Genomic DNA, 14379 nt, shown 5'->3' with positions numbered 1-14379 from the left:
ACACAATTGGGATGCGATGGCATGTGTCAACCAAGTAAGCGAGTCTGACAACCCAATCCCGTAAGTCATCACTTACAACAACCATGCCATGGGTTACTGAAGATCAGTTCTAACCCGGATCTTCACAGGTCGGGGATGCATTCATGTTAGTTAGGCATTGTTGTTTAAAATGGGGACTTTCAGACACAGATCATGGTTGCCTTGTTACTGCACAAGCTTTTCAATCTTGGATCAAGTCCAAATTTTACAATTTCATGTCAACCATCCATAAAAATGTTTGATTCTCTGCATTCAAACCACTGTGAGTGGGCATTGTTTTATGCACATTTGTTAGCAACAGTGCAGCATCCTGTAAATTTATCTGGTCATACATACCTTTGGAGTGAAGTGCACCCATTCCAAAAACGTACACAACCTGGTCTTGCAATAGGAAGTAACTGGTTTAGCTTGTGGCTACTTGCATCAATGGGATCTTTTGAATTTGTAGTTCTATTTCTAATAGCAAAGAGAACTGTTGAAATATCACATTTCATCTATTAGGCACCAGACCTCGAATATATGCAAACGTTTAATTGATGCCAGGTCATGAGTTAGTTTAGTTTTATGCCGCACTCAGCATTATTCCAGCTATGTGGCAGCGGTCTGTAAATAATAGAGTAGATCATGAGCATCGATCTACCTACTTGGGATACAATAACATGTGTTAACCAAGTCAGCAAGCCTGACCACCCGATCCCGTTAGTTGTCTCTTTCGACAAACATGCCAGGTCATGTGCTTTGCCCGAAAAGTGAAAACAGGTCTGTATCACTGTGACTCTTTATATGCCTGTAGAATTTTAGAGTAATTTTTGAACTGCCATTGTGCATTCACTAAACAGAATATACTCTGGCCCCCAAGTAGATATTGAGTCAAGGACTTGCACAAGATCAATTTACCTTTGGATATCTAACAGAGGATATATGGCATTCTATACCTGGCAAACAGGCCTGTTTTTCAAGAATGATGAACATTTTATAATCTCTCCCATTGCCTTTGTTTGTCAATGGTAATGCAACCTAGTTCATTTTGTATCTTTTGGGGCTGTCAAATCTGTTGCTGGAAAATTAATGGTTGATGTGAGCATGAATCATGTCTGTAACATACCAGACCAGTGTGTGATGATGTGTAGGCTGTAGTTGAGTTGCCTTCATTGGTAAACTTCTCTCCAGTTACCTTCAGTCTGCTGTCAAGGATCCATATGCTGTCCATAGGTGATCAACAACATTTGGAGAAGATGTACACCCTCTCATGTAGATCTAGTTGTGATTATGGTGCCGTGATATAACTGGAATATTCCAGAGTGCTGCATTGAGCAACAAAATGCGTGTTCTCTCATAGAGATTCTTGGGTAGATGAAATGTCAACCTGTTTTGATTCAGACATCCAGTGTCATTTGCAGACTTTAGCTGTCATTTGCTGTTTATGTTGTTAATTTCAAAATCAGAAAACAGTGTTGTTGTAATAGTACTAAGACCAGATCAATAATCTTAGTTGTCCGAAGCCCAAGTCAAATAAATCTTCTTCTGAGCCATGTAAGATCAGCACATGCTAGTTATAAACCTTTGCCTACACAACAATATTCGAAAGTGATACCAAAATGCATGATCAAGTTAGTAGATCATTTGTGTTATGTAATATGTGTTATTTTTTGGTTACCATAGCAAATATTACTGCAGGAAGTTAATCATGGAATATCTATTGAGTGTTGGATGAGAGATGCCAAATTTTGATTTTCTTTGGTGATATTTTGATTTGAAATCTCAGGTTGACTTATCATATTCATGTATTATCCATCCATTTTACAAGTATTAGTTATGGATTAATTGGATAGGATTAATAGCTTTCCACATAAATGTGTTCATTGGACTAGGGTTGACGTTTATTAGAAACCATCCAAACATATTGAATAAGCCCTGTAAAGCATTGTCATATCCTGTCTGTCATTGAAACCAGTGTCTACAGAAGGCTGTGCACTGAAGGTCAGCAAGGAGATATCAAGTTGTTTCAGAGCTGTTACATACTGAACCTTGAAATCAATGACATGATCTGATACCTAAGTCTGTGCTAACACTGTCACTGTCTTAAAATATTACTTGGGACAGGTTGGTATTGAGTTCAGGACTCCTGTTTTATCACTGGTTGCCACAACAATACTAAACACAGTTCAATTGGCAGGTGACTACAAACATCCCTCCCTGTATTGGTAGATACAGACAGCTGCCAAGCAGTGCATGTAATAGTTGACGATAGTTGACGCTTGTCAGTGAATAATTACCACAACAGATCGATCTCCTGGTCAAGTAGAATACAGGAACAGATTCCCATATCCCTAGTATAATTACTGAAAACATTACCAGCTCAATTAACCTCGATCAGTGCTAATTATATCCATTCATCACTAACTGCTTGTGCGTACCATGTGTGCTGTGTTTCAGAAAATGTCCTGTGAACTACAAGCCTTACAAAAGCTGTAGTTTTAGATTAATATTTTTTGTTGGTTTATATATTTTTTTAAAATAGCAGCATGAAAATAAAACTTCTTCTCTGTTTTAATGTTATCAGCTTATGTGGTATAAAAAATGTATGGTTAGTGTAAAATACTACCCAAAACACACCTGATTTTAGACCAGTGAACATATGTGGATGGATACATGAATATTTATTTTGGTACTTTGAATCCTAGTTTCAGTTTGATTTTCTTTTCTTTCGTTTTTTTATCCCCCGCAACGCGTTTTGCGGGGGGTATTAAATTGGACTCCGTCCGTGCATCCGTCCGTGCACTTTTGTCTTTTCCGGAGCAGAACTCTAAAACCTTTCACTATTTCTTCACCAAACTTGGCACATAGATTGGTCTGGTGGTGTACTGGTGCCTTTTGGAATTCTGAATAAAATATTTTTGGCGTTTCCATGGCAACAAGATTGACTTAGACTGAAATTGGTGGTTGTGCTCTTTTCCGGAGCAGAACTCTAAAACCGTTCAATATGTCTTCACCAAACTTGGCACATAGATAGATCTGGTGGTAAACTGGTGCCTTTTGGTAGTTTTGGAATTCTGAATAAAAAAATGTTGGCGTTTCCATGGCAACAAGTTTGACTAAAACTGAAATTAGTGGTAGTGCTCTTTTCCGGAGCAAAACTCTAAAACCGTTCACTATTTCTTCACCAAACCTGGCACATAGATAGATCTGGTGGTGTACTGGTGCCTTTTGGTAGTTTTTAAATTCTGAATAAAATATTTTTGGCGTTTCTATGGCAACAAGTTTGACTTAGACTGAAATTGGTGGTAGTGCTCTTTTCCGGAGCAGAACTCTAAAACCGTTCACCATTTCTTCACCAAACTTGGCACATAGACTGGTCTGGCAGTGTACTGGTGCCTTTTGGTAGTTTTGGATTTCTGAATAAAATATTTTTGGCATTTCCATGGCAACAAGCTTGACTAAAACAGAAATTGGTGGTAGTGCTCTTTTCCGGAGCAGAACTCTAAAACCGTTCTATGTTTCTTCACCAAACTTGGCACATACATATATCTGGTGGTGTACTGGTGCCTTTTGGTAGTTTTGGAATTCTAAATAAAATATTTTGGCGTTTCCATGGCAACAAGTTTCACTTTGACTGAAATTGGTGATAGTGCTATTTTCTGGAGCAGAACTTTAAAAACCTTTCAATACTCTCCTTCCACTTTTCTATTTACACACCTAAATATTTGACATAATCATAACTCGTAGACATAATCATGAAGAGTATTTTGCCATTGCTGGGGATATTGATGACTTTGTCTTCTTGTTTGTATTAATTTAGTGTTATACATTTGAATACATTTGCTGGTTATTTCACTTGTGTTGTTCAGATAAGTTCGGGCAGAGTGAAAATCAGTGTGTCACACAACTCAAACCTTTCAGGAACCGTTATTGATACAAGGGTAACTCTTTGCATGCACCAAGGAAGCACATGCTAAGTTTGGATTGCAACAACTTCGACTTAGACTGAAAATGGTCTTAGTGCTTAATCATGAAGATATATTTCTCTGGCAGTATTTGACCAAACTTTGCTCACGAATAGGTCCAGTGGTGAACTGGTGTTTCTTGACAATTTCTAGTATTTTAAACAAATATATTTTCCAGTTGGCATGTATTTAGTTTTTTAAATGTTCATTTTTATAATGTAGGAAAAGTAGCAACTAAACTGACAAGATATCGAATATGTTAGTCTTTCATGCAGGAATTACACAGAATGTGAAACTTTGCATAGATTAAAGGCCAGATATGTGTGTCAAATTGAATCTGGTGTGTCTACCATGTAAGGTTGCTGTAAAGATATTTGTGTTGTCTGTTCCATGAAGTGGTTATGACATTTTCAGTTTGCCTTTTGTCATGCCAATGTGTGTCGTGTATGTTGTATTTGAATGAATGAAGTCTTGTTTTAGTTCCTTTTCAAATGCATACAATACATTCAAGGACTGTTTGCTATTAGTTGACCTATCAATTAGGTGAACTGTATGATAGGGCTGCAATAATTCAGCCAGACCTCGATTCGATTCGAATTTCAATATTGGACCATTGATTTGATCATTTTTGATTCGATTCTTCATACAAGTAAAACATCAGATTTCATTTAACTTTCAGAGTCTGCTTTTTAGATTGAAATCCATCGTAAACTTGGCAATGTCTACTAACAACAGTTCTCATTGGATAATTAGCCCGGTGTCAACCAATCATGTTTTGCCTTATTTCAGCGCTCAAAACCGCTCAAGCTGGAGTCAAAATTACGTTCTGGCTGTGTGGAAATAATTTTAAAAAGTATTCAAATATCGAATCAAAATAGTGATAATGGTTATCGAAACTTTAAACTAAGGTGTCAGATTCGATTTTCGGTTGCAACCCTATTGTATGAACAGTCCTGTTGTAGTCATTGTTGCTTAGTTGCATCAGTGTCGTCTTACTCCAAGTAATGTGTAGCACTACAAATAATGTATGCATATATTAAATATGCTCACAGATATTCATACCTGAAGCATTGGTACTTTAAGTTGAATGTCAGAATGCTCCTTTTGAGATTAGGGACATGAAAGTAGGGTATCAGATTTACAACCTGGCACAACACCACCACATACAATATAGGGCAAGTGCACAGTGCATGTGTTTGGGTTATTTTTGCATAATCTTTATCAACACTTAATGCTTGATTTATTTTGTTCTCCTGTTGATTTGACAAATGTGATTCAAAGGAAAAGATAGGATAAGGGTCCATAATGGTCGGCTGGAAGTGTCAGATTTTAAAATTCCTGAAAACTGTATAATAAAGCCATGAAAATTATCAGACATTTTGAAATGGTTGACAACAGCAATTTTATGTCAAGAGGAAATCTTAACTATGAGCAAGTTTGACACTAATGTGACGAGATAATGTGAATTAAGAGCAAGTCCAACTCATAAACTTTTTATGGTTTGTTCATACATATATATAAATATACACATAAAGGGTGTTTCTTGTTCAAATAAGTTGCACATTGATTTTATAACTTAGGGAATGAAGCAATATGGTACAGTCTTAGAATCTAGAAGGGTCCTTCAGCCTTCAGGGTTTGCTTTTGTAGCCTAAATGTTTACAACAAGGATCCTTTTGATTCGGGTGCTGTTTGTTTGTTGTTTAACGCCACACTGGGCAATATTCCAGTTACCTGTAAATAATTGAGCCTGGACCAGACAATCCAATGATACACAGCATGAGCATCGATCTATGCAATTGGGATACAATGACGTGTCAGCCAAGTCTTTGTATCGCCTCTTATGACAAGCATGGGTTGCTGAAGACCAAGTCTAACCCAGATCTTCACAAGATTTCTGGTACATACATACACATTGCTAGGTATGATGTCCCAAAGGAAGACAGTATGATGTCCCAAAGGAAGACTGTCAATGAGCAAATATAACATCTTGGTGACAAATGTCATGATTGCCACTTCCATACGGTCAGGGTTTGTATGTTTGTGGACCCAACCAGTTTTGTTACATTGACTATTCATGTTTTCATCAGGAAAGATAATTGAAGAATTGTTAAGAAACATAAATTCTTTACTTTTGCCCACATTGGGAAAGTGTAAATTCCCACATGACATAAATTCTTTCTTGCAGAATTAAACCCATGAAATTCTGGGTTTCAGGTTCTGAGCTGAGCAATTTAATATGCTATGTTTAATCAAGAGGCATGTATCTATACTTCTGGGAAATCTTGAGCCACAAGTTCGAATGTTATTCTGGGTTTTGTCTAGACATATTGTTGAAAATCAACTACAGCAGACTGATGATGCCCACCCATCTACAATATTGTTGCAATATTGCTTAGAAGGTGGTTAATTTAACTCAATAGTTGTCTGATAATTATGATGATGGAAATGAATACTTGATTATATTTGATTTGCTTTGAACACAAATTTTTGTTCAGGTAATCTTTTACATGTTGCCACTGACGAGCGAATCCAGAGTGTTCAATGATTAATCATATGCCTACTCATGTTGCACACAGTATGCTAGGTAGGTGGATTTAAATGTCAAATGTTGATCATTGGGGTATTTTTTAGGTGCAGCTGCCTACATGAAATCAAAAATAGATGTCTGAAATGTTATCCCTATGATATCAAAAATTGTATTGCATTTGCAACGTGCTTGAAGTTCAGTCCAAGGCATGAGCAATAGTTGCAATCATATTTCCATCATGAATCTGTTAGTTTATATGCATGCCATTTCGCTGAGTATGTCTGCAAATCTTGTGATTCTATTGAGTAGAACCGTGAAACGGAATGTATGTTGCATTACACTGAACAACAAACAGCACTACCTGAACTGCACAAGTTGTTATTGATTTGCAGTCAAATGTAAACATGACAAAGTGAGCAAATACCTATTTGCAGCATCTTTATCCTGTTCATAATGAACAGTCAGGCTTGGAGCTTTGAACATCAAGAGGAATACTCTATGATATAATAGTGACCTGTGTTAAGACATTTGGAAGTGTGAAAGGCAGACCCTGGCCCGAACGCTGTAGATCACTGTTCCCATCTGATGGTATGGATAATCTGCTGTGAAAGCTCATATTGATTTTCCAACAGTTTGCAGTAGCTAAACCTCCCCAAGATATTACCAAGTGGTGAGTCTGTGAGCCAACAGACTGTCGATTTGTCCCAACACTAAATGTTAGGACCATTTCACTGCACTGCTTCCGAAATCTGATTGTCTATCAATTGACAGGTCTTATCAATAGCTTGCATTTACATGCCTTTCAAAATTTCCTGTATTCAAGGAGCAGTAGATATGTCTTTGCAATAAATATGACAGCTATGGTAAAGGTTGTGGTGGTGTTATGAAAAGGGAGGTACTAATAATCCAGCAATAGTCATGTTTCTACAGTTACAACTTAGCTCTTGAATTCATAGAGATCCTTGAAACATTACTTTTACACGTTTGTAGTCACTCATTCGAAACCAACCAGCATCTCGTCAATATTGTGAACAGACACTTTTTGTTGTTTTGTATTTCATCCTCTTCAATTTCATTACCTCATTACAGTCAAGGGATATGTTTCAGTTAGTTCAAATTTACCATTACCTAATGCTGCATTCAAGCTGGACTAGTCCATTCATTATCCCCCACAACGCGGGTTTTGCGGGGGGTATTAAAATGGACTCCGTCCGTGCACATTTGTCTTTTCTGGAGCAGAACTCTAAAACCGTTCAATATTTCTTCACCAAACTTGGCACATACATGGATCTGGTGGTGTACTGGTGCCTTTTGGTAGTTTTGGAATTCTGAATTAAATATTTTTGGCGTTTCCATGGCAACAAGTTCGACTTTGACTGAAATTAGTGGTAGTGCTCTTTTCCAGAGCAGAACTCTAAAACCGTTCAATATGTCTTCACCAAACTTGGCACCTAGATAGATCTGGTGGTGTACTGGTGCCTTTTGGTAGTTTTGGAATTCTGAATAAAATATTTTTGGCATTTCCATGGCAACAAGTTTGACTTAGACTGAAATTGGTGGTAGTGCTCTTTTCCGGAGCAGAACTCTAAAACCATTCACTATTTCTTCACCAAACTTGGCACATAGATAAATCTGGTGGTGTACTTGTGCCTTTTGGTAGTTTTGGAATTCTGAATAAAATATTTTTGGCGTTTCCATGGCAACAAGTTTGACTAAAACTGAAATTAGTGGTAATGCTCTTTTCCGGAGCAGAACTCTAAAACCATTCACTATTTCTTCACCAAACTTGGCACATAGATAGATCTGGTGGTGTATGGGTGCCTTTTGGTAATTTTGGAATTCGTAATAAAATATAATTGGCATTTCCATGGCAACAAGCTTGACTAAAACAGAAATTAGTGGTAGTGCTCTTTTCCGGAGCAGAACTCTAAAACTGTTCAATGTTTCTTCACCAAACTTGGCACATACATATATCTGGTGGTGTACTGGTGCCTTTTGGTAGTTTTGGAATTCTGAATAAAATAGTTTGGCGTTTCCATGGCAACAAGTTTGACTTAGACTGAAATTGGTGATAGTGCTATTTTCTGGAGCAGAACTTTAAAAACCTTTCAATACTCTCCTTCCACTTTTCTATATACACACCTAAATATCTGACATAATCATAACTCGTAGACATAATCATGAAGAGTATTTTGCCATTGAGGGGGATATTGATGACTTTGTCTTCTTGTTGTCTTCACATGAAATGGAAAGGTGTTATTCGTGATCAACAATGTTTTCATCATATACAATTTTTACCATTTTATTCAGTTCCATGGGTCATAATATGGCTGAAATAATTCTGATGTGTCTTTGAAATTTAACTCGCTCATTTCCATTATGTCACCTAATTGAACCTTCGAGAACAGATTAAAAAATCAGAGCCCAGGATGCTACGAGGCAATAAATATTACCATCATTTGTGCTTGTCTTCAGCACAATTCAGTTGTCACAGGCCAGCAGCCTTGCTTGGTTTTCGAAGACTGTACATGTTGTGTCACTTGTTTATGCAGAGAAAACCCCAGGAAGTACTATCTACATTCTAATGTTAGCAGCCCATGTCCTTGTGTGCATATATTAGATTGTCAGTCTTTAAAGATATTCCATTTACTAGCTGTCAATTTATCGCAGCATATGCATTAACTGCCCTGGTTAAAAATGAATTCTGGAGCAATCAAAATATTTAACCCTGCTCTACCATTTCTTGTGACTGTGACTGTGAGTGGATCCATCCCAGTGGCCAAGATGATATACAGTGAATAAAAATACTTCTCAACAGTAGAGTAGGTCTACACTTTCCGCTGTTGACATTTGAAAGGGGAAAATGCTGAAAATATGTCAACAAGAATTTTTGTATTTCATCATATGAAGAACAAAGTACCTAATGTGTATGAGAGTTAGATCACTTCCTATGCGACACCACTATCAGTATTTGTCATTGTTGTCAATAAGATGTCTGAGTAAGACCAGCCAAGACAAGTGGCTGACATGTGACATTTACAGCTACGTGCATCCAGTGGAAAGGATGATTTTCCTGGCGACTTATTGATCAACAGAAATATGTTATATGTAACTATACAGAGACGGTCATCTTTTGGCATTTTCTCAAATAGTCTGGAAATTAGAGATGTTGAGTGCATAGATGAACTGTAACCAGTATTTGTCAGTTTTTGTGTGTGTGTGTGTGTTTTGTTGTTTTCTTTTATGCTCGGTAAGATTGTCCTTTTTCTAAAACATTGAAGGTGTTTCAATCGTAGCACTTGCTTGAACTACCGGTTACAAGAGCTTCATGTGTGTATTTTGCATTTGGACACATAATCAATATACATTACTGTTTGTGTGATAACAATGATTTTGCAACGTTAAATTAATAGGTACACGAGACCCTACTATGCCCAAAATATAGGTTACCTTGAGCTAATTATTATGTTTGTTTCAGGCCGTTACAGCAATGAGTCAGGCAACTCGGATGAACTGAATCTAAATCACTAATTAATGTTCCTTTGCAAAATGTGTTTTGAGACTTCTCCTACAATTTTGGTGGCTCTATAAAGATATTGGTGCCCAAGAATGTCCAGAGTAAGGCATAGTTAGAATTCTTACTAAGATTGGAAGAACTTACCTGTTACACTGTAGGACTTGGCATCCAGGGATTCCTTTCACGAAGCAACCATTATTAAGGTTAACCTTAACTCCATTCTTTAACATTGCACTAAGGTTACGTTAGTGACTTATGGTCACCTTAGTGCTTTGTGAAAGGAGGCCCAGGGCTCAAAATCAGAAAACAATCAGGTGTGCCCATAGGCACTGGGAACTGATTTTCAGGAATGCCATTTTCAAGTACAATGTGCCTTGTCTATTATACAAAATAATCAATTCAAAAGGCAGCTGGTGCTTAGATCCAAAAATTTATTACATAAAGATTATGTTGTATAGTACAAAGAGATTCTGTTAGTCATAAACTCACTTAAATACCTACTAATTGTTTCTCGAAACATACATATCAACTGATATGGTTATGCACTCCTTCTCAATAAATGGGTGTATTGTATTGCCATGTGTTTTTCCTGTTTTCAGTAGGTTCTCTTGCATTTGGCATGTCACTACCCCTGCTTAAGTTATTATTTCAACACATGTCTGCCCCATGTCAGGAATACATAAAATACATGTATGTATTATTGTATGTTAATTTTGAAATGTATGTGAATGCTTTACACACAATAAACTAAATGATTTACTAATGAGCTAAACCAACTGTAGTACTGTGCTATGTCAGACTTTTTATTTGCCTGTCAAAGAAACTTAAAAGAAGATAAAGTAACTTAATTGTCAACTGTTCGTGTACCACAAATTTATCATTCTGAAATTAACAATTTCAGTGAATACATGATACTTGATATTGAAATATAAGGATGTGCAGTATTGTGGTAAATCTTCTTTCTTTTGTGGATATATATCACAATTACTGATTTAGAAGGTGCATCTATGGGGTGAATTTAAATATCAGAAAATGTGTTTAGTTTTTAGTTTGGCACATGGTTTCAAACATAGTTAAATGTCTGTGGCCCTAACATGGCGAACATGTTTAGTTGTTAGGAATGAAACGTCAGCTGAAACAAAATGGATGGAAAACATGTCATAAGTTTGGTCAATACTGTCAGAATTCTGCAGTTTGTTGTTATATGTATCACAATACAACCTTGTTTATTGCAGTGTTTTGATACTCTATAGACCTCAATTATGAATAGCAAATGTTGATCTGAAAGAAATGGAGCTTGATATTTTACAAAACAATTGAAGCTGTAGCATACGACCAAGTGCAACACTGTGCTTTGGTATTATTTTGATACAGCTTAACATACATTCAACACAAATGTCTATTCATTCGAATGCTTGTCTGTTTAGAGCACAGTAATTGTTCCTTTTTGCCATCATGTTTTACTTGTGCTGCAGTTTCAGGGTTGTACCATGACCAACTATACTTGGGATCTTGGAGACCCCCAATTATACATTTCAAAGGTCTTCATCAAATATGAGGGTCATGTATATGTGTGAACTGAACTCTGAAACATGCTAATAACTTCAAATACAGGAACTTTGTTTCTTGACAAGAATTTGATATGATGAATGTGATTGTCCATCCCTCAGGATGCAGTTTAATTTTTCTTCATGTATTCTACATATTTGTGCGCACTGGATTGTTCATCTCTGCATTGTTTAAAACCCACAATGTGCTGTAGTTGATGACATCAAGGAAAATATGAAACATATTACCAGCCATGTAGTGATGCCCATGTCTTCATGCTGACACACAAGAAGTTGAAATCATTTGCTTGCCGCTCAGAACAATAATGTGAGCATATTGAATATATGACAATTGCAGTCTAAATTTGATGTAGCAAGCGAGTCTGCATTTAATGGCACCAAGGAAGGAGGACAGTGCATGTTACGTCATGCCAGTCCTTTAAAAGATAATGAAGGCATTTAGATGGAGTAGAAGTCATTCACTGTACCCATATGCTTAACAGCAACCTGAGCCTTCAACTGCAGACAGCCTCAAGGTCACATGCCACCATTTCCTTTCTCAAGGCTGACTGAAGGTGGTTCTTCTGATACTCCTTTGTACAAGTTATGTAGTGAAGATAGAATATTTCAGTTCAGGATAGCTTGAAAAAACATTAGTTAATTTCAATATTCCGATCATTAACCATTATTACGACCTTTTTAAAATAGCGCCGTGTAAGGATTTTTATCAGATTTTGCTGCTGTTTTATCCATCAGAGACTTCTGTCCCATAGAAACAACATCTATTTGTTTTATGGATTTTAGTCTAAATTAGTGAAAGATCAAAGCCACTACTCTAGGGTTTGTTAAGCTGAACTGTAACATTTCAAGATTTGAGTCAGTATTGCTCATTGTTATGATTGCAGTTCTTATGTGATAGTATTTGAAAACTGCTGCAATTAACATGCAGTTTCACATGGTTTAGAAGTTTTCTGATTTGAGATATAATCTATGTAGCCCATTAGACTTGATAAAGTTGGTCTTGATCTCCCTAAACTTCATATGGTATTTTGAGGACTCAAGAGGGCACATGCAGGGTAATGGATAGCATTGCTAGTGTACTCCGGTACCATGGCACATGTAAAATCACTTGCCCTGATAATTTTTCCACTATACCAGCTGATTTTCTTGTTCATTTTTTTAAATAAACAACATAATTAACATTGGAAAGTCAACTGGACACCAGTACAGCATGATATATGAATTTGCTAGCCCGACAGAAAAACCCACTGGACTGGGACGTCGGGCAATGGGTCATTTCAACCCCTGGATAGGCTATTAAATATCTGAGTTGTTGTAAAGTTAACGCCTTGCAGTTATGTTGGTATCTGTTTGTGCACCAGGTAGAGGCATTATGTGATTGAAGTTCAAGGATTGTGCACTTGGTCTTCTGTATGTAATTTAAACCCAACATTGAACAAAACATTTCTTGTTATGCCTTCACTGTTAAATTTATTTCAGACCAGCTAGGTGAGCTACAGAACTTTAGGATTTTCTTAATGTATATGCTTTACAAAGGGTGACTTGCTTTTATGCTATCTCATTCATGTCATTTTTATGTTCCATTTTGTTTCAAACTTTCATCACTCCATATATTCTCTTCAAGACCGGTACATTTACATAAAACAGTGTACGTTTCTTCCAGATCCAATCCTAGTTTAGGAACCTTGGACAATTTGGACTGTGCAATTTGACTATCTTATTGTCATTGATCCAGCAAAGTAGGAGAAGTAGCTTCATAAAAAGCTGAATGGTAAATGAGTTTACGTTAGATTAGTCCAGTTTGGTTCAGAAAAATCAATTCAAGATGATGCAAATTTGTGGAGCATTGCTTCTTTAATGGTACTTTGAGATTGAAAAGGTTAGGTGGCGATGGTTTCTGGTATGCTTTGAGGTGACAATCTGCCTCATGGTACCCATTTACAGTTATTCCAAGATGCAAATCTTAGTTTGAAAGCTTTCTTAAATTTAGTGCCTAATATTTGTAATTTTATGGCAAAGCATGATGTCTATCCTTCATAAATGATTACCTTTTTGGCATCACATCTAAAACCATTGAAGGAAATTAAACTTTGCTTAGATGATCCCTGTTCTGTTCTCTAAATAGTGCTCTTATAATTTTGATATTTTAAACATGTTAGCTATGGCAGCGTATTGAAAGTGGTGTTCATTTCGAAAAGTGACTTTTAGTTACAATACTCCAGATGATGAAAAAGTATATTTCATCTTCTCTGCATTCAAAGCGCACGACATAATGTCTGAGGACTAAAATGAATGTTTTATATGACTTTTATTTTAGTTTCATTGATATTTTGTCAATACAAATCATTAACCATGTTCAAGGGCCCCCTAAATTAGGTCTGTGTAAGGTATTTTTCAGAATAAGGCTGCTGTCTCGTTCATCAGAGACTCCTCCTGCGGAACAGCAGTTAATATCTTCTATACTTCTCTTGGGAAATCTTTTGTTGGCAATTCTAAAGGAAAGGTCAAAGTTCATGAGACAAACAAATGCCCACGAAAGTATTGGTATTGTATTAAATTAACAGTTCCAATAAATGCTCCCTGACCAACTGCTAGACCAATTTGTAACTAACATCTGAATCCCCCATACTAAATCCGAAATCTTCATCAGAGTCAATATTTCTAAAATTATGTACATTATATACAGGACAGAAGTGGAGTATAAATGAATCACAACTATACAGATGGAAAAAAGTATCGCTGCACCCCATATTTTCCATTATTTTAATATGTTTCAATTAA

General features: G+C 36.6%; 1 protein-coding gene across 1 annotated transcript in view; it reads left to right on the top strand.

Annotated features, from left to right (window-relative positions):
• Window positions 1–14379, top strand: part of LOC124282311 (casein kinase I-like) — a 50894-nt gene that overhangs the window by 2080 nt on the left and 34435 nt on the right.

This window comes from Haliotis rubra, unplaced genomic scaffold (assembly GCF_003918875.1).
Source record: "Haliotis rubra isolate DU_JTF1 unplaced genomic scaffold, ASM391887v1 Scf298, whole genome shotgun sequence".
NCBI classification, from domain to species: Eukaryota; Metazoa; Mollusca; class Gastropoda; order Lepetellida; family Haliotidae; genus Haliotis; species Haliotis rubra.
Note: the sequence above shows the minus strand (reverse complement) of the source record. Positions and strands in the feature narration are given on the sequence as shown.